The following is a 21,893-nucleotide window of genomic DNA, read 5'->3' on the forward strand; positions in this document are numbered from 1 at the left end:
TTTGTGAGTGGTGGCCCTCCCCTGAGTTTGAAAAGGAAGCTATAGGTCTCTGAGCAGTGGAAAGAGGAAAACTTGAACGTCAGCCTTCACTTTCCATCAGTTGAGTACCATAAACATAAAACAATATCATACACTCGATTTTGATGAATGTCCATATTAGCTCCAAATTGTTAATTCCATAGTGTTCTTAATAATTTACATGGGTTTTGCAGCTACATAATCCAATGGCTCTTTGAAAAAAAAAATTGTCAGTAAAATTGAAAAAGTTATCCTCCAAATCATAATGCAACAACATTCAACAGATTCTCAGTTCCTATTTTACCTTCTTAGATCAATGGTGTGCCACAAGGAAAATTACAAAAACACTGGATGTATGATTGAACTTATACAAATGCACATCTTATGCGGACATACACACACACACACACACACACACACACACATTGTCAAGCCAATCCATCCTTGGAGACTATGAATTGTATATCATGTCTTTGACAGGGCACTGCTCAGTTTTTTCTGATATCTTGCCAAGTTAGGGATGTATTATCCTTGGTCTGTGCTTCTGAACCCAAGTTTCACATTAGAATTACCTGTGGAACTTGAAAAATAGGAGTATTTTCTGGTCAGGAAAAAAGTGAACAAATCTGAGTCAGTAGGGGTGGCACCAGTGTGTGTTCTTTGTCAAAGCACCACAGATGATTTCTGGTTATAGCCAATGTCTGGGATCATTGACCCCCAGGAACATTTTTCAAACTTGAATACACAAAAAGAAACTGAAGATCTACTTCAATAGGTCTGGGACAAGGCCAGAGATTCTGCATTTCTACCTCTCTCATTTGTTACCCAATAATGCAGGAGGGCCAGGCTGTTAAACAGACTTCACATGGGAAGAAGGGGTTTCCAGTCTCAGTTGTTCAGAAGAGTTAATCGCAAACTTGATCACAAAAAAGGACATTCACATTTAAGCCTCAGACTTTCTACTAGTGTCTACTGTCACTGAGCACAGGGATTCTGTGACATTCCTACTTGTGGATAGAATTTTACTTCCTACTGAAGTGTTTACATGCCTACTTTATGGCATGTAAATCCTTATCTGTCCAATGGGCTTCCCCTTCATCCTACTGGCCAGTTTCTAATTATCTTCATAGCTCTGCTAAGGCAATACTTCCTCAGAGGATCCTTCCAGTGACAAATTAGGATCCCAGAGCCTCTTTGGCCCTTCACTTGTTTATGAGCAATGTGAAAACAGTGATTGTTGAGCCCCGCTGACCCAGAGCGGAATCCATGCAGGCCCAGGACAATCCCATGGGCACCCAGGGAGCCCGCACTAGGTCGGAGCTGCATCTTTGAACACATCGTCCAACACGACCACCCATCCCACCCCCACCTGACACTCCATCACTGAAAGCAGCCACCTCCATCTTGGGGCACATTCATCACCATCTTTAATTGTGGAAACTCCCAGCTTGGAACACCAGCTTGGCAGGTATCCATAGTCCCCAGCTCCCCCACCCATCTGTCATCTGCTAATCCATATAGTGACCACCCAATATAAAACAGCTCTCCAAGACAGGTTTGCAGCCCCTAGAGCACAACCCACAAGACTCCTAAGAGAAAGGTCCACAATTAGGAAATAGAAACAGAGAGGGTGAGGTCTACAGGCAAGATAAGGAGATAAGACCAGGAGCCCACATCACATGAGTGGGCCCCAAAGGAGATCCTTGGGGTGCAGTCTTTTATCGTAAACTGGCAGCTGCCATATCCACTTCAGGTGCTCTGCACGCAAGATCAACCCTACCACCCTGGTATCCTTTAAAATCCTGAGGGTGGAGATCCCAGCAGATAACAGAAAACAGCACTTATTTGGTTGAAAAGGCAAGCAGGAAAGATACTGAACTCCAACCAAAATAATCCTTGTTTCTTCCTTCAAAAGTTTTCTTTTTCTCCCTCCCTATTCTCTCATTCTCCCATCCCCACATTTGTGAAACCAAATACTTTGCATGAATTAGGATACTGAGGACTTGGATGTCTGAAAAGAATATTACAATTGTGTTGTATATTCTTTTATCTCCTATTTTTACATTTTAAAAAATTTTACTTAGTATGCATGTGTTTGTTTTATATACTCTATTATCTTCCCACTTACTTGTTTCCCCAAAATCACTTCCTCTCTCTTTTCCTGCTACTAACCATCTTCTTTAGATTCCTTTTTCATACCTCCTCAGTTCTACTAACTGTATCCTCACCTCCTACCCCCTCAACATCTCATCTTACACTTCAACCCCGGTTCTTTGTCCACCATCAGAAACTGTAGACCTTTTTGCAAACTTACTGTTTATATTGTAGAAATTAATTGAATTCACCATTTCTTTATAAGCCTCCAGGTCTGAACTCTTAAAAGGTCCCATAAATCTTAGAGTAGTGTAAGTCCAGCTAATTTATACCTATATACCTTGTAAATTTACAGAATGTATTTTTAGACTGATGAAAAGAAGCCTAGAGAGAGTGCATGTTATAGACCTACGATATGCATGAAGTTCAAGTGCTATTAAGTTAGATAATATCAACCTAAATCTCTGAGAAAGGCCAGCCACCATCACCTGCTCTCTCTTCTATCAAAGGAATCAAGCTATTTAGGATGACACCACCCCCATGTGCTTCTCATGTTCACCACTTACAAACATTTCTTTAAAAGAAGAGCCCTAGATCCCCAAAGTGTCTCACTCTCAAACACCAGCACTCCTGCTCTGTCATTTGCTTTCCTGAATAAGTCTCTGCTTATGCCTCTTTTGATGTGTCCTGAAATTCCTTTTTGTGGTGCAAGTTAAGAACCTGCCAGGGCTGAGTTGAGAGGACCTTTGCCCTCTGGGGACCATTTCAGACCCCTACCCAGCAATAGTTTGAGTTTGTTCCCCCGGGGTTAATGTGTTGTAAGCTAGGTCCCCAGGAGGGTGGTACTGGGAGGTGGTGTGGAACCTCTAAGAGATAAGGCCTACTGAAAGGTCCTCAAGGTCCTTAGAAGAAGTGTGGGACATCAGTCTCTCTCTTAGGCTTCCTCTTCTGTCATCCTGATCTTTCCCTCCACACATCTTCCTGCCATTGCCGTCTGCCATGAGGTTAGGGTTAGGGGACTCTCCAGAGCTTGTGCAATGCTGACTAGATTTTCAGCCTCTAAACCTGTGAGCTACATAAATGCCTTCTCTCTGTAAAGTTAGGCTGCTGTGTTAGTTCACTGTTCACTACTGAGACAAAATACCTGAGAAAAACAGCTTATAGAAGGAAAGATTTGTTTAGGATCACAATTTCAGAAGCTTCTGTTCAGAGTAAGTTGGATCCATGGCCTTGGGTCTGGGATATACAGGACATCACAGCATAAGAGCATAGCCGAGGAAAGATGCTCACTTCATGGCATCAGAGAGTAGCAAGAGAGGAAGAGGCTAGGGCCAAGATATGTAGAACTTTCAAGGACACACGCTCAACAAGCAACTTTCTCCAACTAGGCCCCACTCTGAAAGTTTCTACCACCTCCCAATAATGTCTTTAAAATTATGAATCCATCAATAGATTAATCCACTGATGAGGTTAGATCATGACCCAAAAGTCCCATCTCTGAACACTGCTACCTTAGGGACCAAGACTTCAATGGATGAGCCCTTGGGGGACGTTCCAGATCAAAATTGAAATACCTCTCATGTAATATCCTTATATATTATAGAAAGCAGACCAATACATTGTCTAAATTTTTAAGTTAAAAATCAATTACAACTTTTTCTTATTAAAGAAATCGATACCTCTCTTGCACTACTCCCTCACATTTAGATCATCTTTCATTCTGCCTACGTTAGATATGTGAGACATCGCCAGGATTATATCTGATGCAGGTACCACGACAGTGCTTTGGGGTAACTATGAAATTATTCATTGTGATTCTTTTCCAAGCCTTCTGTGTATCCGTTACAGACTGCTCTGACACTGTTGGTGGTGCCAATCAAATGTCAGCACAAGAAGCAGGGGCACAAAGGACTCTCTGAAGACGACTATTTACAGTTCTTGCAGATTATTATGCATTTTTTTTATATATTCAGAAAGTCAGAATTTTCCATTTTCAAAGCTTTGGTGGAACTGTAGAACTGGATTTGTTACTTGACACAGGAAATAGTAAAATGTCAACCCCTTTTCTTAACTCATTTGCAGGAGATTTTGTTAGGAGGAAGATTTAGTAATGAGCATATTCAGGGAGAAGTGCACCACTGCTTAAAGTCAGAGGTTGAGAGCAGAGTAAAAGTCGATTTCCCAAGTCTACTTCCACCATTAATATAGTATAACACTATACTATAATAATGAATCACTTATTTGTGGTATATTTCTGTTTTCTTAGCTACAAAATGAAAACAAAAAGAAGATACGCTTCATGGCATTGTGAGGTTTAGAATTAATCTATGTTTAAGATAGTGGCTGGCATTAAAGAAAAAAAACACAACAAATACAATCTATCACTATTGCTTTGTTTTATTATTATTATTTCTTTTGTTTTACTCTGAGGACTTCATGGTTTTCCTGATCATTTTTTTTTACTAACAGAGAAATAGAATAATTATTATATTTAGTTCATATATTCATATATTATCAGTGTATATGCCAGTGTATTAATATTGAACATAAGTTTTGATTGTTTTAAGAAAAGAGACAATCATAGCTAGTAAAAATAACTGTATTTATGACCTAGGTGGGGCTGGGGATATGGCTCAAGTAGTAGCGAGTTCGCCTGGCATGTGTGAGGCACTGGGTTCAATCCTCAGCACTACATAAAAAATAAAGATATTGTGTCCACCTAAAGCTAAAAAATTAAAAAAAGAAGAACAGATCTGACCTAGGTGAAGACAAATTTGTAGCAAGTTGGTTCACCTTTGTATATTACAAGTTAATTATGAAACAATGAAGCCACTTAAGTAAGTGTATCTCCTCACAAAATGTGTAAAACCAGTCACTTTGCTGACAACCAAAGAGGAACTCGATATTAGTAGATAGGGAGGTGAGAAGATCATGAACCCTGTCAGCAGGCTGACTAGGATTTGGATTTCAGGGCATCATCTCCCTGCCTGCTTGCCTGAATTGGAAAGTAGATGTTCCCAAGCTTTGCCCCGTACTTTGAGTTTGAGTGCTTCAGAAAGAGTAGTATTTATTTCATTTTGTTATTTGAGAATGGTTAGATGATGTGGACTGTTTCCCTATGTGCATAATTAGGGAAGGGAAAAAGCCAGGATATGATCTTGTAAGAAAGAAAGAAGCAGGAGTTAAGGAAGAGAATTCAGGATTTTGGATGATAGGAAAATGCTCTGGGCAGGGTTCGTTCCAGCACATTGGGCAGTAAACAAATTGTGTCTCTCAAATTGCCTTTTGTATTCAGACTGCTCCCTGTTGCTGGGGTAGCTCAAAAAACTCCTCTTGAAGATTGGGGCTGCTACTTTCTCCATTTTCTGATAAATCTAAAATTACATTTTCTTTAGTCTTTTTTAAAAATTGTAAACAAAGTCTGTTCTATATACAAGTCCATTTGTGTAGGGTTTTACTTATGAATTGATCATTCAGTTAGTTTGTACTGATAGACAACTTGGGAAGACTTCCCTCTGTTCCTGAAAATACCAATAAGAGTACTCTTCACTTTCTGTTTTCTACAATAGACTCCAATGCTTTTAAAAACCTAATTAAAATATTTTTCACTGAGTCTTTCTCTGAAGCAAATTATTTGATGAGTGTTTCTTAAAGCAAATAAATGATATGAGAATGCTAATTACCTTCTTTTTGTTAGTGCATTTTTTTCTTTTTTGGCACTGGAGATTAAACCCAGGGGTGCTTTACCACTGAGCCACATCCCAGCCCTTGTTTAAATTTTATTGAGACACTCTCTTGCTAAATTGCTTAGGGTCTCCATTAAGTTGCTGAGGCTGGCTTTGAACTTGTAATCCAACTGCCTCAGCCTCCTGAGCTACTGGGATTAGAAGTATATGCCATCATACCTGGCTTAGTGCATGTTAATAATTTTGACTACCTTGTATATTAAAATATAAAGTCAATTATCAATTTCTTATCTTTCTAAAATTGGATTTTAAATGGCATCTTTGAATCAAAGTATTTTCTTATTCCAAATTTATCAATAATATCAATATGAATTCTAGGAAAGAATATTTTGATCAAAATTTGAATACAACTGAAAAATCTGTAACTATGTTAGAGGTCATTTCCAAGGTTAACCGAAATTGATAGTTTCAATTTAAAGTTGTTGTATGCCTTTATCTTAAAAAAAATAGAACAAGCTTGCTAGGAAGACTTTAATTGGTATTAATTCAAAGTTGAATTTTAAATATTTTTTAGATTCCAGAATTTCTTAATCTATAGTCTATTTTCTTCTTTCATTAACTTTACTTGGGAAGGTTTATTTTTAAAATTCCTGTTACCATACTCCACTCAAAACTTGTTGAATCAGAATACCGCAGATGAAGCCAACAAACCCACATTTTGAATACAGGGTATGCACAATTAAATTTGATTTGAGTGCTACTATCAAGAATTAATGGAGAGGTCAGCAATTATTCAGTGAGTTGTTTTAGACAGAAGGAAATATAAAAAAAGGGCAAAGATAATTCAGGATGGATTAGGAGTATATGAAGAAAAAAGATAAAATGCTACCCTAATACATGTATTAGGGTATTTTGCTCTGTATAAATAATATTCTGTAAAGTATTTAATAATATCTGGTAATTCTTATTTCACAATAAATCTATGATTGTGGAAATGAAGAATGTCTAAGGAGGGTGAGGTATACAGTTCCACAGGAAAAAATGAGGCCATTAATGAAGTTCATATGAAACACAGGTTGACAACATGAGACAGTATAATTTTCATTTCCTGTTACAAAGTTATTTCCTTTTCCATTAAAAAACATCCTGATGCCAAAGTGAACGTCAGCAGATTTCTGCCCATCTGCTTACATTGATTTGGTTACATTTATATAGTAAAATGAAATCAACATCTTCCACAAACATACAAGCCCTACATTTTATTCAGTGATCTGTACACAGAACTATGGAATCTCCAACACTTGGATTGAAATATCTTATATTATTCTGAGAAACAATTTTAATGGTCTCCTTTCTGGAAAGATTTTCTTTTATCTCAGTTTTGCTGTATATTTAATTAAGAAGTTTGCCAGCATTCGCAAATATTTTTGCCTAAGAAAGGCGGAAAATAAAATTGTCCTTTAGATTTTGGCATATATAAAAGTGGTAAAGTATTTAAAGTGAAACTGACATGAAATGATAAATAATTCATGTAGTTTATTGGAAATTGACAATGAGATAGGAGTTACATAAATAAAATGCGTCTCTTTGCTATCATTTGCCCAATGCAATATATTGTATAGACACTAATGATACACAAACAGTAAAGTTTAATGATGTTTTGAATGCTGATTGCACCTAAAAATTGCTTCAAGTCCTACAAATATTCCAGAAGTAATCAAAGTGTGAGCTATTTGTTGAAATAAACATTACAGGATTGCTTAAGGTCAATTTAATTAAATATATATGGAAACCTTTTTGTAGTTGCATGTGTTTAGCTACTGCTTTGTCATTTAAAATCTGTTTACTCCCCAAATACTCAGTTCTGGAAAAACTGTAAAGTGGAGTGTGTCACTAATTGGTGTAACCATTCCTCAAAGTTAATTAACCTTTGATTCAATCAAAGGACACACCAGCAAGTTGCCATTAATCTGGGTAAAGGGAGATGCTCTTACTTCCCAGAAACTGTTAGTATCTAGAATCTTCTAAGCAGGTGATTAGACAAGGTAGAATATTTTATACCAGAGAGAAGTCCGTTCATCAGAGTAAAAATAAATAAAACCACTTGATTAATGAGGCTACACCTGAAAAAAAGTCACTTTTTCCTTAGATATTAAATTGCTCTTTACAACACTTTCATGTTGCATTTAATATTTAGGAAGGGTGCCAACCATCAAGTTTCCCACTCTTGTTTTATGAATAAGAAGGTAATGAACAGTTAATAGAATGCATTTTGAAAAAAAGTACAGTTGCTTGTAATTTATCTATACCTAGCGTATTTTTATTCATCCATCTGGTCTCTGGTAAATCGTACATAACCTTATGAAATAAAGACAGCTAGATCTCAACACAGCAAGAAATACTAATTTTTAATACATGAAACTGAATAATGCAGCTTCACTGAGCTCACACAGTCAGGTTGCTCATAATACTCAGGGTACTGTCGTCCAGCTGCAGCTACACTTCAATCTGAACAGGAAGTGGGGTCTCCAAAGCCTTTCACCAGATGGGAGGTTTTATTTATTCCTGGAAACCAGATGTCACCAACTTCTCTTTATGACTCGGCTATTTACTTATTTTACAAGGAGACAGAGTAGTTGCACTGGGGTATGTTTATTGAGAATTTTAACTCCCAGTTAAATAAAGAGATCCTCACTGAGGAACAACTAATTAACAAGAAAATCCCAACATTCTCTTGTGATTTAGAAAACTAACCAATCAACTCTTTTTTTGCCTATTTCATTAACAAACTCTCCTGACTGTGGTTCTTGAGTGAGGGTGGCGAATGTGGACATGGAGGAGGCAACACCAAAGTGGACTCACCTGCCTGAGTCTGGAGCCCATCCAGGGAATTAAAGGAACTGGAGGAGGTCTTTAATCCACATCTGCTTCAATTCTAGGATCCCTAAGCTTTGGTGTACAGTCTCTGTCAGAAATACTAAAATCCAGTAAAACTTTGGTATTAGTTTTACAGAAGTCTTTTCTGGATCAGGTTCTTGAATGGGAAGTTTCTGGTATTTTCTTGGAGGAGCACTAAGTGAGTCACTTTAAAACTTGTATGGCAAGTGCACCCCTCCTCTACTTACTCAGTCTTATGCAGAACCACATATAAAGCAGATCAAAGCAGTGTCCCTCAAGAAGGGTCTGGAACCTCAACTGATTAACCTCTGGCTTTGACTCTTACATCCTTCTATTATTTCCAAATGTCCCAGACCAAAACTGATTCAGAAATAAATCATCTGGGCTCTGCCCTAATGCATACTGGACAGTGAGGCAGGATGTCCCCAGCTGAGTCATCATGCACATCATCAAAATAATCCATGTTCCTTGCCCCATGCAAGAAGATCAAGAAGATTACCTGATTTCTTTACATCTCAATTGTCCATCTGACTGAATCCTTGTTAAGTATATCTTATTATTTGGTATTCTTAGATATCATACAGATACACATGTTATACACACACACACACACACACACACACACACACACACACACACACTCATATGCTCACATACACAACTATATCTGAAAATAATTATCTCCCTGGCCAAATTCTGGTCAGGCTCTTCTGATCTCTCTTCTACCTGAACTCAACCTTGGCCTTTAAGACTTAAACAATTGCTAATGTAGTTTCTAAGTCCACTTCACTGAATTGACTTTACCTTACCTGAGAGAACTTAAGTTTGCTAAAAATTTTACTATGTGTTCTGGCCAATAGCTGAGAATAGGGTCTCTGTCTCCCAATCTCTGTGGGAGGATTAAATCCTAACTTTGAGATTGCTAGCTAGCAGGCACAACTAGCCTAATAAAATTTATTCTGACTAACCCTTTATAATTTCTCACTTCCTTGACTACACTAGGTCATTGCTCCCAATTTCCTTAATTTCCCTTTAAAATGCACAGTGACCACTGTTCAAACCCAAGTTCAATTCACTGGGCTTGTTGTAGGGGACAGATGAGGCAAGGCACTGAAGATAGCAGGAAACAGTTTCATTTGGCTGCAGCCAGGTTCAGAGGGTACAGCTGTCACTGTAATCAGTTAATTCCCCTGAGCCCCAAGTTCAGGTAGTTTCAGAACTTTATACCCAGCATGTAAGGGGAGGTGTTCAGAAATTCACAGTCTGCAGAAGTTCACATAAAAGCAGCTTTTTCTTTCACTGTTTTGGGCAAGTTAACCCTTCAAGGACAACACCTGAGAAGGGGAGAGCTTCTTCTCCCCCTTCCCCCTCCTTCCAGCTGTTACCACGGAACCCAATTGGTAACTTGTCTTAGATATGTAGACATCTCTGTGAAGCCCAGCTCAAGGCCAGAGGCCTTGTTAAAGAATATGTCATTTTTGTCACATTTTGCATTTGCAAACATACTTCTACAAACTACTATACTGAATAAATGTTTGTAAAAAAAAAAAAAAAAAAAAACTAGAAAAGAGGCGTTCAGCACCTGAAATGCTGATTTCTCCCAGGCCACTGGCCAAGTGAAATAGAGCAACAGGAAAATAGGAAGTTTACCTACACTGAATTCTTTTGTAGAGACTCTTTTGCTTATAGTACTTATAGTCCTATAGACCTAAAATCAATTATGGTGAAGTTTTCTGGAGAAGCTTAGTTAAGATTTTCTGTGGAGGATGGGGTGCCACTACAGGTTCTTTTCCCTATTGTCATAATTATTATCGAGTAAGATCTGTCCTTACTAGTTAGCCTAGTGTCTGACTTTATTTATCTTTCACACAAGTTCAACTACAAAGTATATATATTGGTTTCCTAGCATTGTTTCTCTCATTGCCTACATTCAAACATGCTTTCAGGAAACACAGACTTTGTAACAAATTTAACAAATTGCCCTAAATTGGAAGCCATATAAAAGAATGAGCATAGTTGTGCTCAGTTTAGGATGGCACAAGTTGCCCAGGAGGTCACCCCATAAGAAGAAGACAATAGAGTCAAGCAGATCCCAGTATCTCTTCCTGTCACTTAATAGTGCCTAATCATAGGACTGCTATGATAATTAGGAGAGGTATATTGAAAAACCTTTGGCACAGTATCTAACATATTAAGTACTTATAAATACTTACTATTTATATTATTAAGATAATTATCATTGATAATCTGGTTGTATTTTTAACTTATAGGTTAGATAGCTGTATGAATTTTCTCATGCTGTTGCTGTTGAAACAAATTACCACAAATTTAATGCCTTGAAAACTTTATATATATATATATATATATATATAAAATGTATAATTTTATATTATATATTATTTTAATAACATATATTTATTTATAATTCTGAAATTCAGAAATACAAACTTAACTGATTGGACTAAAATCAAGGTGTCTGCAGGCCTGGTGCTTTCTGAAGGCTTCAGAGCAGAATTCATTTCTTTACCTTTTCTAGCATTTGGAGAGGAAATGCATTTCTTGGCTGGTGGTATAGGCCCCATTTTCAAAGCCACATGCATAGCATCTTTTAATCTCAATCTATCTCTCTCTCTCTCTCTCTCTCTCTCTCTCTCTCTCTCTCTCTCTCTCTCTCTCTTCCACTGTCATATCTACTCTGTCTTTGGCTTCTTCCACCCCTTGTATAAGGATCCTTAGGATTATATCAGGTCCATCCAAATAATCTAGGATAATTGCCCCATCTCAACATCTTCAGTCATTTATGTATGAAAGGTAATATATTCACAGAGTTTCAGGATTAGGACTTTGACATCTTCAGGTGGCCATTGACTCAGTCTTCCACAATAACAGACTGAAGTGATAAAATGACTTTCACAAAGTCCCGTAGTGAGCCAGATGTATGCCCTATGTCTCAAGGCTCCCAGTTAAATGTTCTGAATTAACATTCTGAGCCTTGTTACAGATCTAGTCCTATTTAAGAAACAGGTTAACAGACTCTTATGTGCTCTTATCGTTTAAGGAATACAAATAGTACATGTACATAACTTTTTTTATAGAGCAAAATACAGATGTTCCCTTTGCCACATTCTTTCCTTAGATACTTCCATATCCAACTTTCTAATGTCCTGCTATATGTTTACATCACACTTCCATTTTATAAAAACATAAAATGTTCACTTATTTTTTTTGGGGGGTCTTTCATTTTTAATACAATAGGAAATCACCATAGAGATTACTCTATCCCTTTTTTCCCCAGTTACTAATGAAATTCTTAACAGGGAATATAAGATTTCAATACAAGAAGCTTGTCATGTTTTCAACTTATGTTTTTCAGATGGACATTTCTTTTTCAAAGATTTATTATCACAACATTGTGATGAATAGGTGTTTTTGTACACCAGGGAATATATTTATAATTTACTTATAGATTTTTAGAAGTAGCTCTCTGTGTATCAGGCAAGTGCCGATGTGAGGAAGTGAGGGTGGAAGAGAGAGAGAGAGACACAGAAGCCTGATTCTGAAGCCTAAAGTTTTAAAAGTTGAACCAATTTATGATATGACCAATGGTGTATGAGAGGACTCATACCCCTGTGTCTTCATTTACACTTGATATTCTAAGTTTTTCCAGTTGGCTAATAGGAAAATTATACTTTTTGTCTTTAATTGTTGTTGCTGTGATTAATACCATGAAAAAAATAAAATTTTAAAGGGATTCTTTAATAGGATGACACCAATATGAATGTGTGAGGTATTCAATGAAACCCTCCTATCTGAACTGGTCAAATAATAAGTCACATGGCCAGTTTTCAAATACATGTCCTAACATTCCCCTTTGGCCTGGCTACATATTAAAAATGCCTACATAAGGTTCTTCTTTAGACAATCAATCTCTCAGTCAGTGAAGTATTTATTATGTATTTTGTTTTGTATCTGGCCACTTTATACATAGTGATCTTACTCACCATCCTCCCTAAACCGGTCTCATTAGATTTGGGCCAGCTGAGCTCTATGTTAGACCAACTGCTGTCACCTCACCAGAGTTCTTATTTTCCCATTATTATTATTATATTGGTTTCTATTGATAAACTTAAAAGATAATTAAGCTAGTCTACTATACTACACACAATCTATGGTGTCTAAGGTCCTACAAATTAGTCTGATTATGAATACAAAATAATACCCAGTGAAACTAATTTATCAATCTACCATGTTTATTCATGGATCAATGACCATCTTCAACACAACTGGAACCAAGCTGTTGAAAAGAAGGACAAAAAAGACATCTAATTTGCACTTACTTAATGCTGGTCAAAATGCAGTCAAAACTTGTGTCCTTTTTCATCAATATTTCTTGAATGTGGTCATCTGGAAGGTTAGTTGCATCAGTTATGGGAACTCATGTGTATCTTTTGATTAAGATCATTGTTGCTAAGATTCAATTATGTTTCGCTGGTAAAGCAAGAAATGACAATTATAAGCAGAATACTTTATAACTAGAATTTTTTAATGTTTGAGTAAGCTTGGCTTGTATGGTGTTGCAGGAAAAAAAATAGTAATTGAACTTCAGATTATGTAGCAAAAAGCAAATGATGGCACCAATATTGGGCTCTTGTATCCTTTCAGGACAATACTGAAATATTTAGGTGGTTAGGGGATTAATTATCTTCCATATTTCAGACATGTCAGTTGTGGCCTTTTCTTGGTTGGTAGGCTTTTGATAGCATTTTCTAATTCAATACTTGCAATTGATTTGTTTAATTCTGTATGACCTCCTGATTAAGTTTGAGTAGGTCATATGTCTCTAGAAAATTTGTCATTTTCTTCTATATTTTCTATTTTATTAGAGAATAAATTTTTAAAATAAAAATAAAATTAGTTTCTAATTATCTTCCGTATTTCAGACATGTCCGTTGTGATATTTCCTTCTTCATCTTGTATTTTAGTAATTTGAGTTTTCTCTCTTTTTCTCTTAGTTAGCATGGCCAGGGTTTATCTATTCTATTTATTTTTTCAAAGAATGAACTTTTTGTCAATTTTTTCAATTGTTTCTTTTATTTCAATTCTATTGATTTCAGCTCTGATTTTAATTTTTTTGTTTTCTATTGCTTTTGGTATTGATTTCTTCTTCTTTTTCTAGGGCTTTGAGATGTAGTGTTAGGTCATTTATTTGTTGACTTTTTTATTATTTTAATGAATGTGCTCAGTGCAATAAACTTTCCTCTTAATACTGCCTTCATAGTGTCCCAGAGATTTTGAAATGTGGTATCAGTGTTCTCATTTACCTCTAAGAATTTATTTGGAAAATTAAGAGACCTAGAATAGCCAAAGAAATCCTTAGCAAGAAAAATGAAGCAGGAGGCATCATAACACCAGACATTAAACTATACTACAAAACTACAGTAACAAAAACAGCATGGTATTGGCACCAAAATAGACTTGTAGATGAATGATACAGAATAGAGCACACAGAGACAAACTCACATAAATACGATTGTCTCATATTAGACAAATGTGCCAAAAACATTCACTGGAGAAAAGATATCCTATTCAACAAATGGTGTGGGGCAAAAGTGGAAAATCATATGTAGCAAAATGAAATGAAACCTCTATTTCTCACCCTATCCCAAAATCAACTCAAAGTGGATCAAAGACTTAAACACTAGAACAGAGACCCTGAACCTAACAGAAGAAAACGTAGGCCCAAATCTTCACCAGTGGGCCTAAGATCTGAGTTCCATAACAAGCTCCCTAAAGTGCAAGAAGTAAAATCAAGGATCAAATTAAAAAGCTTCTTCTCAGCAAAGGAAACAAACAATAATGTGAGAAGAGAGCCTACAGATTGGGGGAAAATTTTTACCACATGCACCTTCAATAAAGCACATGCAAGGCCCTGGATTCAATCCTCAGCACCACGTAAAAATAAATAAATAAATAAAGATATTGTGTCCAACTACGACTAAAGAAAATATTAAAAAAAATAATATGGTTTTCAGGAAATATTGAGAACTCATGTGAAGTTCAAGATCATGAATTTGTAGCGATACCCATCTTGTCAGTTTCAGGTTTTCTCTTAGGAGACTTTAATGCATAAACACAGATACAAAGAATGTGAAAAGTTAAATCTTGGCTTGTGGACTTTCTGAGAGTGTCATGGAAAGACAAAAGATTGTAGTTTGATGCAAAAGAGTGACTATACTGATGAATTTTCAAAATGAAACTAGATTAAGAAGAAAGGAACAAATTTTTACCCCTCACACATCAGATTGAGCTCTAGAGTATACAAAGAACTCAAAAAATTAACAAAAAAATAAATAACCCAATCAACAAATGGGCCAAGGATCTGAACAGACACTTCTCAGAGGAGGACATACAATCAGTTAACAAATACATGAAAAAATGCTCACCATCTCTAGCAGTCAGAGAAATGCAAATTAAAACTACTCTAAGATACCATCTCACTCCAATAAGAATGGCAGCCATTATGAAGTCAAACAACAATAAGTGCTGGCGAGGATGTGGGGAAAAAGGCACACTCATACATTGCTGGTGGGACTCCTTTGAAAGACTTGACTTGCAGCCAATTTGGAAAGCAGTATGGAGATTCCTTGGAAAGCTGGGAATGCAACCACCATTTGACCCAGCTATTCCCTTTCTCAGACTATACCCAAAAGACCTAAAAAGAGCATACTACAGGGACACAGCCACATCAATGTTTATAGCAGCACAATTCACAATAGCTAGACTGTGGAACCAACCTAGATGCCCTTCAATAGATAAATGGATTAAAAAATGTGGCATTTATACACAATGGAATATTACTCAGCACTAAAAAATAACAAGAGCATGGCATTTGCAGGCAAATGGATGGCATTATAGCAGATTATGCTAAGTGAAGTTAGCTAATCCCTAAAAAACAAATGCCGAATGTCTTCTCTAATATAAGGGGGGTGACTCAAAATGGGATAGGGAGGAAGAGCATGAGAAGAAGATTACCACTAAATAGGGAAGAGAGGTGGGAGGGAAAAGGAGGGAGAAGGGGAATTGCACAGAAGATGGAAGGAGACCCTCATCGTTATACAGAATACATGTATGATGATGTGAGGGGGAAAAAAAAGAAGTGTGTCACATTAGATTGGGTAGAGAGAAGTGATGGGAAGGGAGGGGAGGGGAAGGGGGGAATAGGAAGGGCAGCAGAATACAATAGACATTATTATTGCTGTGTGTATATACGTGACTGTATGAACAATGTGATTCTGCAACCTGTACAATCAGAAAAATGAGAAATTATACCCCATTTGATTCAAATGTAAAAAAAGGAAATTATTCATATATCAATACACTTACAATGAAAATGTGGAAACTGAGTCTTAAAGTGGTTGAAGTAATATTTCTGTGAGACTCTCTGAGAAATTGAGCAGTAACAATGGACTTACATTTGTGTTTTGAGGTGAGATTGTTTCTGATGGTAGCTGGACCCACAGTGTAACCATGAGAGAGTACAGCTAAGATGATGTGGAGTAAAGGAAGCCAGGAGACTTATCCATTCATTTAACAAGTGTGTTTGGAGTGTTTCTTATAAACTATGCACTATTTTAAGCCATGGGTTTACATCAGTGGACAAAACAGATAAAAACTCCCAATGGGTTTTACATTCTAGTGGATACGGAAGATGACATACTACACAAGTAATACCAAGACACAAGAGCTAAAACAAGACATATTACATGTGTCTTGGTATGTCACCAAGATAGATGTGACAAGTGTCAGGAATGAGGATGAAGAGGTAGCCAAAGTTCTGGTGAAGTAGAAGCCACATCAGTCATGATAAAGAGTTTGCATTTTTCCTTAGTGTTGTAGAATGTGACTAGAAGATTTTGAAGTGCAAGAGTATATGAAATGTTTAACATGATCCATTAATTAATATAGATAGTCTACTATCTGGAGAGCAGGCAAAAAGATTTGTTGAGAACCTTCTGTAGTATTCCAGGAAAGAGGCAAGTGATAAATGTTCTTACTTATACTAGAGCAATTGTTGTGGATGTTGAAAGAATAAGGGTGGGTGGGTGGGTTCAACCTATGAGTTCATTAATCTGAATATACAATGTACAAATTCTCAGGTTCTTGAGTAGGGAGGGTTTGAGAAGTGGCTCTTGGTGATTTGCTCAGCTCATTCAATCCTGTGTGAGTCTTCTCTTCCTTGCTAGAACCAAAATACATGACAAGAACAACTTAGAAAAGGAAAGATTTATTTTGGCTAACAGTTTTGGAGTATGGCCATGGTAGGCTGGCTCCAAAGTAGAAACATCATGGTGGAAGAGCATGGCAGAAGAAAGCTGCCCAGCTATGGCAACCAGAAATCAAATATATCTATATATATCTATATCTATATCTATCTGTATGGTAAGAGAGAGAGAGAGAGGAAGGAGTCAAGGACAGATGGTTCTCACAGCTATTCCCCAACCCCCCTCAGTGACCTACTTACCCCAGCCATGCTCCACCTGCTTCACCTGCCCATTTCACCACCTCCCAATAAGTCCATTCAAATTATTAGCCAATCAGATTTATTAATCCACTGAGGAAGTCAGAGCCCTTGTGATCCAATCATTGCCCAAAAGTCCTACCTTGGAACCTGGCTGCATCGAGGACCATGCTTTCAACATATGACCTTTTGGAGGGAAAATCTGGATCCAAACCATAACCAACCCAAGAAACCACTTCTGCACAGCAGCCTGGCATGCTGAAAAATTCAAAGTTGGCACTCTGTTCCCATTTACAATTGCACTGAATCATTACAACAGCTCTATATGGTAGGTCTCATTAACCATCACGCAAATAACTATATCAGGGACCTTGTAGGTGGCTGGGGAAGAGCTAAGACAAGACATATTACATTGATAGCTGCTAAGGGAATGCTGCATTTATTTTCTATTTGTATCATTATGTGATTTAACAGCAGTGTGGAGTTTGAATTCTGTTTTGAGAAATTCATAAGAGAGCACATGCATTTTTGTTTCAATCTTAGAACGATCTCTGCAGCTCTATTCCATGGCAATTCAAGAGATAAATTTAAGTCTAAATAAAACTTCACAAAATGTTTTCTACTCACAGAAAGACTCTGGTCTTATTTCACAGTTCAGTGGTTGTTTGGTTGTTTGTTTTTGGCACACATTTCTTTGCCTCTAGATGCCAAAAATAGATGAGTTGTAGTTGGGTAAAATGATCTTGATTTGAAATTGCTTTTACTTTTGAAATATTCTTTTGCATTCATCACATAAAATTTTGGTGAAAAGCAGTGACTCATTGGAAGCATCCCTGCTTCCCCAACCACCAGCCTCTTTTCTGGTTGAGCTAAAACAGCAATTAAAAGCATCCAAGATATTAATCAAAATGGTGTTGAAATAAGACAAGGGCTCAAGGCACTTGAAGCCAAAGTATTGGAGAACAATTCTTGTACATATTAAAATCAGTTAAAATCTTGTCAGGAAAAGTGTGATGAAGAAATTGTGACCCAGGTCCTGAGAACATCAAAAATAGAAGGGAAATGATGAGGACCTCAGCAGAAGCCAGTGAAGACCAGAGGGCAAAGTAAGATGCTAAAGGTGGAGATCTCAGAGCAGAGAGGGCTCTGTAACAGTCAGAGGAGGTAATGATGTGGTGGCACCTCTGCAAAGGCGGAAGCTGCCCATTCCACTTCCTAAGTGTGAGCTTTTAAGAATATGTGAAAACAAATACTTTCTACTTGATAGCAGATGTTCTCAAGGAATATCCAGTTAGGATATCCAGTTAGGAATATCCAGTTAGGGCAAGGAGGTGAAGGGACCCGGAAGAAAACAGGGGGAGGGAAGAGAGGAGAGAAAAGGGAAACACTTGGAACTGAATTAGAGCAAATCATATTCCATGCTTTTATAATTATGTCAAAATGAATCCTAATGCCACATATAACTAAAAGGAACCAAAAAAAAAAAAAAAAACAAAAAACTAAGGATGGACAATGTGCTAAACATGAAGCAAGATGTTCACAGGACACAGTACTAAGCTGTTATTATCCTCATTTATCATGTTGAAGCAAACAGAAGCTCAGGAAAGATAACTTATCCGGAGTTCCAGCACTGCCAGGTAGCAGCAGAATTTGGCTCCTTATACAATTTTATTACTCCACAAAGGGCCACAAATCTAATTCAATGTAATTTAGAGCTGTCATTTAACGTGCATTAGCCAGCAATAGATTGCAAGACAGACACTTAACAATGCTTTTTATGCTAATTCTGACATGAATTCTCTGCCCCTATTATGGAAGTTCTCAGGGCACTGATAGATATGTCCACTGTCTCTTCAAGAAATTTGTTTAAGTGCTGATCAGTGCTAACATTCTATGTGGCTAGTCTTTAATACCTGCTTTAAAAGAGGCCTGGAATAAACAAGCAGGTGAAATAGATTTGATTGTGAAGTAATGTTGACTAATTCACAATATTATTAAGGATCATCTACACTTTCAGGTATAAAAGACTTTATGTAAAGCCATTACAAATATAGTTTGTGTTTTTTTTTAGTTGCTGATGTACTTTGTTTTATTCATTTATGTGTGGTGCTGAGAATTGAACCCAGTGCCTCCCACATGCTAGGCAAGTGCTCTACCACTAAGCTACAACCCCAGGCCACAAATATAGTTTTTTTGCCCCTGGATTTTTTCCTGCATCCATTTTTATTTTACAGGTTTGCTTTCCTTATTCAATGATAAAATCATGTTAATGTTAATTTTCACCAGAGTATACAAGCTAAATTTTACCTTTTTCCTCCACAACCTTTATCAAGTCAAAAGGTGGCTGATGGAGTGGGTCTGGTTGCCTTAGCAACCAGCACATACAATAATAAATAGAAATTTCTATGAACTTTGGGGCAAAGGTTTTCTATGGTTAAGAATAGAAATTATTTTTGAAACATAATTTTGAAACTTTTTCTCCAACTATTGGGAAAAAAAGAAATAATATATGGTAGTTCCGTTGCTAGTTGTATATTTTTTCCAACTAGCAGAGCAGAGAAAACTAAAACAAAACGAAACAAAACCTAAGTGTCTACAGAGAGGGATTATGAAAAAATCCTGATTTACTCTAAAGTCTAAAGGGTCAGAGAACAGCATGGCATGTGGATGGCAAATCTAGGAGAGAATATTGATGCCTTGCCTACTGGGAAGGTGAAGCCTCAGATTTCCCTCTAACTAAATAGCCAGGTGGCCCTCTCTCTCCCACCCCAGCTGGTGGAAGAAATCTCTTCTTTGGTGAAATTGTACTGGAGATGTTTGGAGGGTGGTGCAGAGGTTTATGGAAGACCCTCAAATTATGCATATGAGTCATGAGTCTCCAAAGCCCATTCCTTATCCCTACACCAAGAATGAGGCCAACAAGAATATGCCCTACTAGATACCAATATAAGGAAATAGAATATTGTTTTCTAGAGTGATGGCTATAGAAAAAGGCATTTCTTACTTTTGAGATCTTCTGATGTTTGGCTCTCTTAAGGAAAAAAGTGACTATACCAGATCTATTACAAGGTGTCTATTGGTTGAAACATCCTGGACCCACACCTGAATCTCCTACAGAAACTTTATTGCCTCCTTCAAATGGGCATTTTAAGGAAAAGGTCATAAGATATTTTGAAAAATCTCTAAACTCAAGAACAAGGCCCAAAATAGACAAAAAGAAATGACTTGGAACAAAAATGATAACTCAAAATCACCTAAAGCAAACTTTAAAATCTAAGTTTAAAAAGAATAGTTAGAATATCTACAAAATGAGAATAGGATGTGATTTAAAAAAAAACTCATGAAAATTAAAATTATGATAGCCAGAATTAAATAAAAAATTCGAAGGATGTAGAAGATTTTCAATATACTATGCCTGAAATAAGAATAAAACTCAGACAGGGAAGTACTAATATTTTAATGTGCTCCTCAAAATTCTTGTGTTGGAACCTTAAATCCCCAAATTCATATTAGATGGTATTTGGAGGTGGGGGCTTTGGGAGGTAATTAGGGTTAGATGAGGTCAGAAGGGTGGGGCCCCCAGGATGGAATTAGTGGCTCTATAAGAAGAGAGACCTAGGTAGCCATGCTTGCTTCCTTGCCATACTCTGCCCTCTACCAAGTGTGACACAGCAAGTAGGCCTTCACTAGATAATAGCTTCCTCAAACTTGGTCTTCCTAGTCTCCAGAACTGTAAGAAATAAATCACTGCTCTTCTTTGTCCAGTCTGAGGTATTCTCTTAAAGCAGCAGAAAATGGACCAAGACAGTATAGTAAGAAGAAAAAGATAAAAATAAGTGGCAGAATACTTGCCTCACATGCAGGAGGCCCTGTGTTTAACCACCTCCCTCACCAAAAAATTAAATATTTCTCCATAATCAAAATTGAAATGATAGTGCCTACTTACTCCATGTATGACTGTTTCCTCTAGGGATCACTGCTGTAGGTTCTTAAATTTATTTACAGCACAAATAAGACAAAAGTTTTCACCTGGGACCCATTTGTTAAAAAATCTATTGCACTGAAGTTAACTGGGAAATTATGGCCTTGTATTTGTAAAACTCTAAGCCCAGATTTCCATCAGGAAGAGAAAAAAAGGTTTATTGTAAAAGTTCTATCAGCACTCTGGAAGTGGCCAGCAAATGCGTTTGCATTAGGGTAGTTATAAGAACACCAGGGGTGTTTAGCGGAAAATATGGAAAATGCAAGAATTGGGTGGAATTGGTTTGCAAGCAGGCATCAGAAACTTGCAAGGAAGCCAAGTAAGAAACAGAAGATGCAAGGTTTACATGAAGTGAAATGCTAACTATTGAACTGTATGAAATGGCCTTTGACAATGAAGGTCTTAGAAAATTTAGATGAACAATTGTTTTAGTCAGTTTTTCGCTGCTGCAACTGAAAGATCCGACCAGAAAAACTGTAAAGGAGAAAAGTGTATTTAGGGGCTCACGGTTTCAGAGGTCTCAGTCCATAAGTGGCTGGCTGAATTCCTCGGAGCTCAAGGTGAGGCTGAACATCATGGCCGAAGAGTGTGGCAGAGGGAAGCAGTTCACATGGTGATCAGAACACAGAGAAACTCCACTCTCCAGAAACAAAATATATAACCCACAGCCATGCCCCCAATGAGCCACTTCCTCCAG

The sequence above is a fragment of the Marmota flaviventris genome, chromosome 16 (assembly GCF_047511675.1).
Source record: "Marmota flaviventris isolate mMarFla1 chromosome 16, mMarFla1.hap1, whole genome shotgun sequence".
In the NCBI taxonomy this organism is placed as follows: domain Eukaryota; kingdom Metazoa; phylum Chordata; class Mammalia; order Rodentia; family Sciuridae; genus Marmota; species Marmota flaviventris.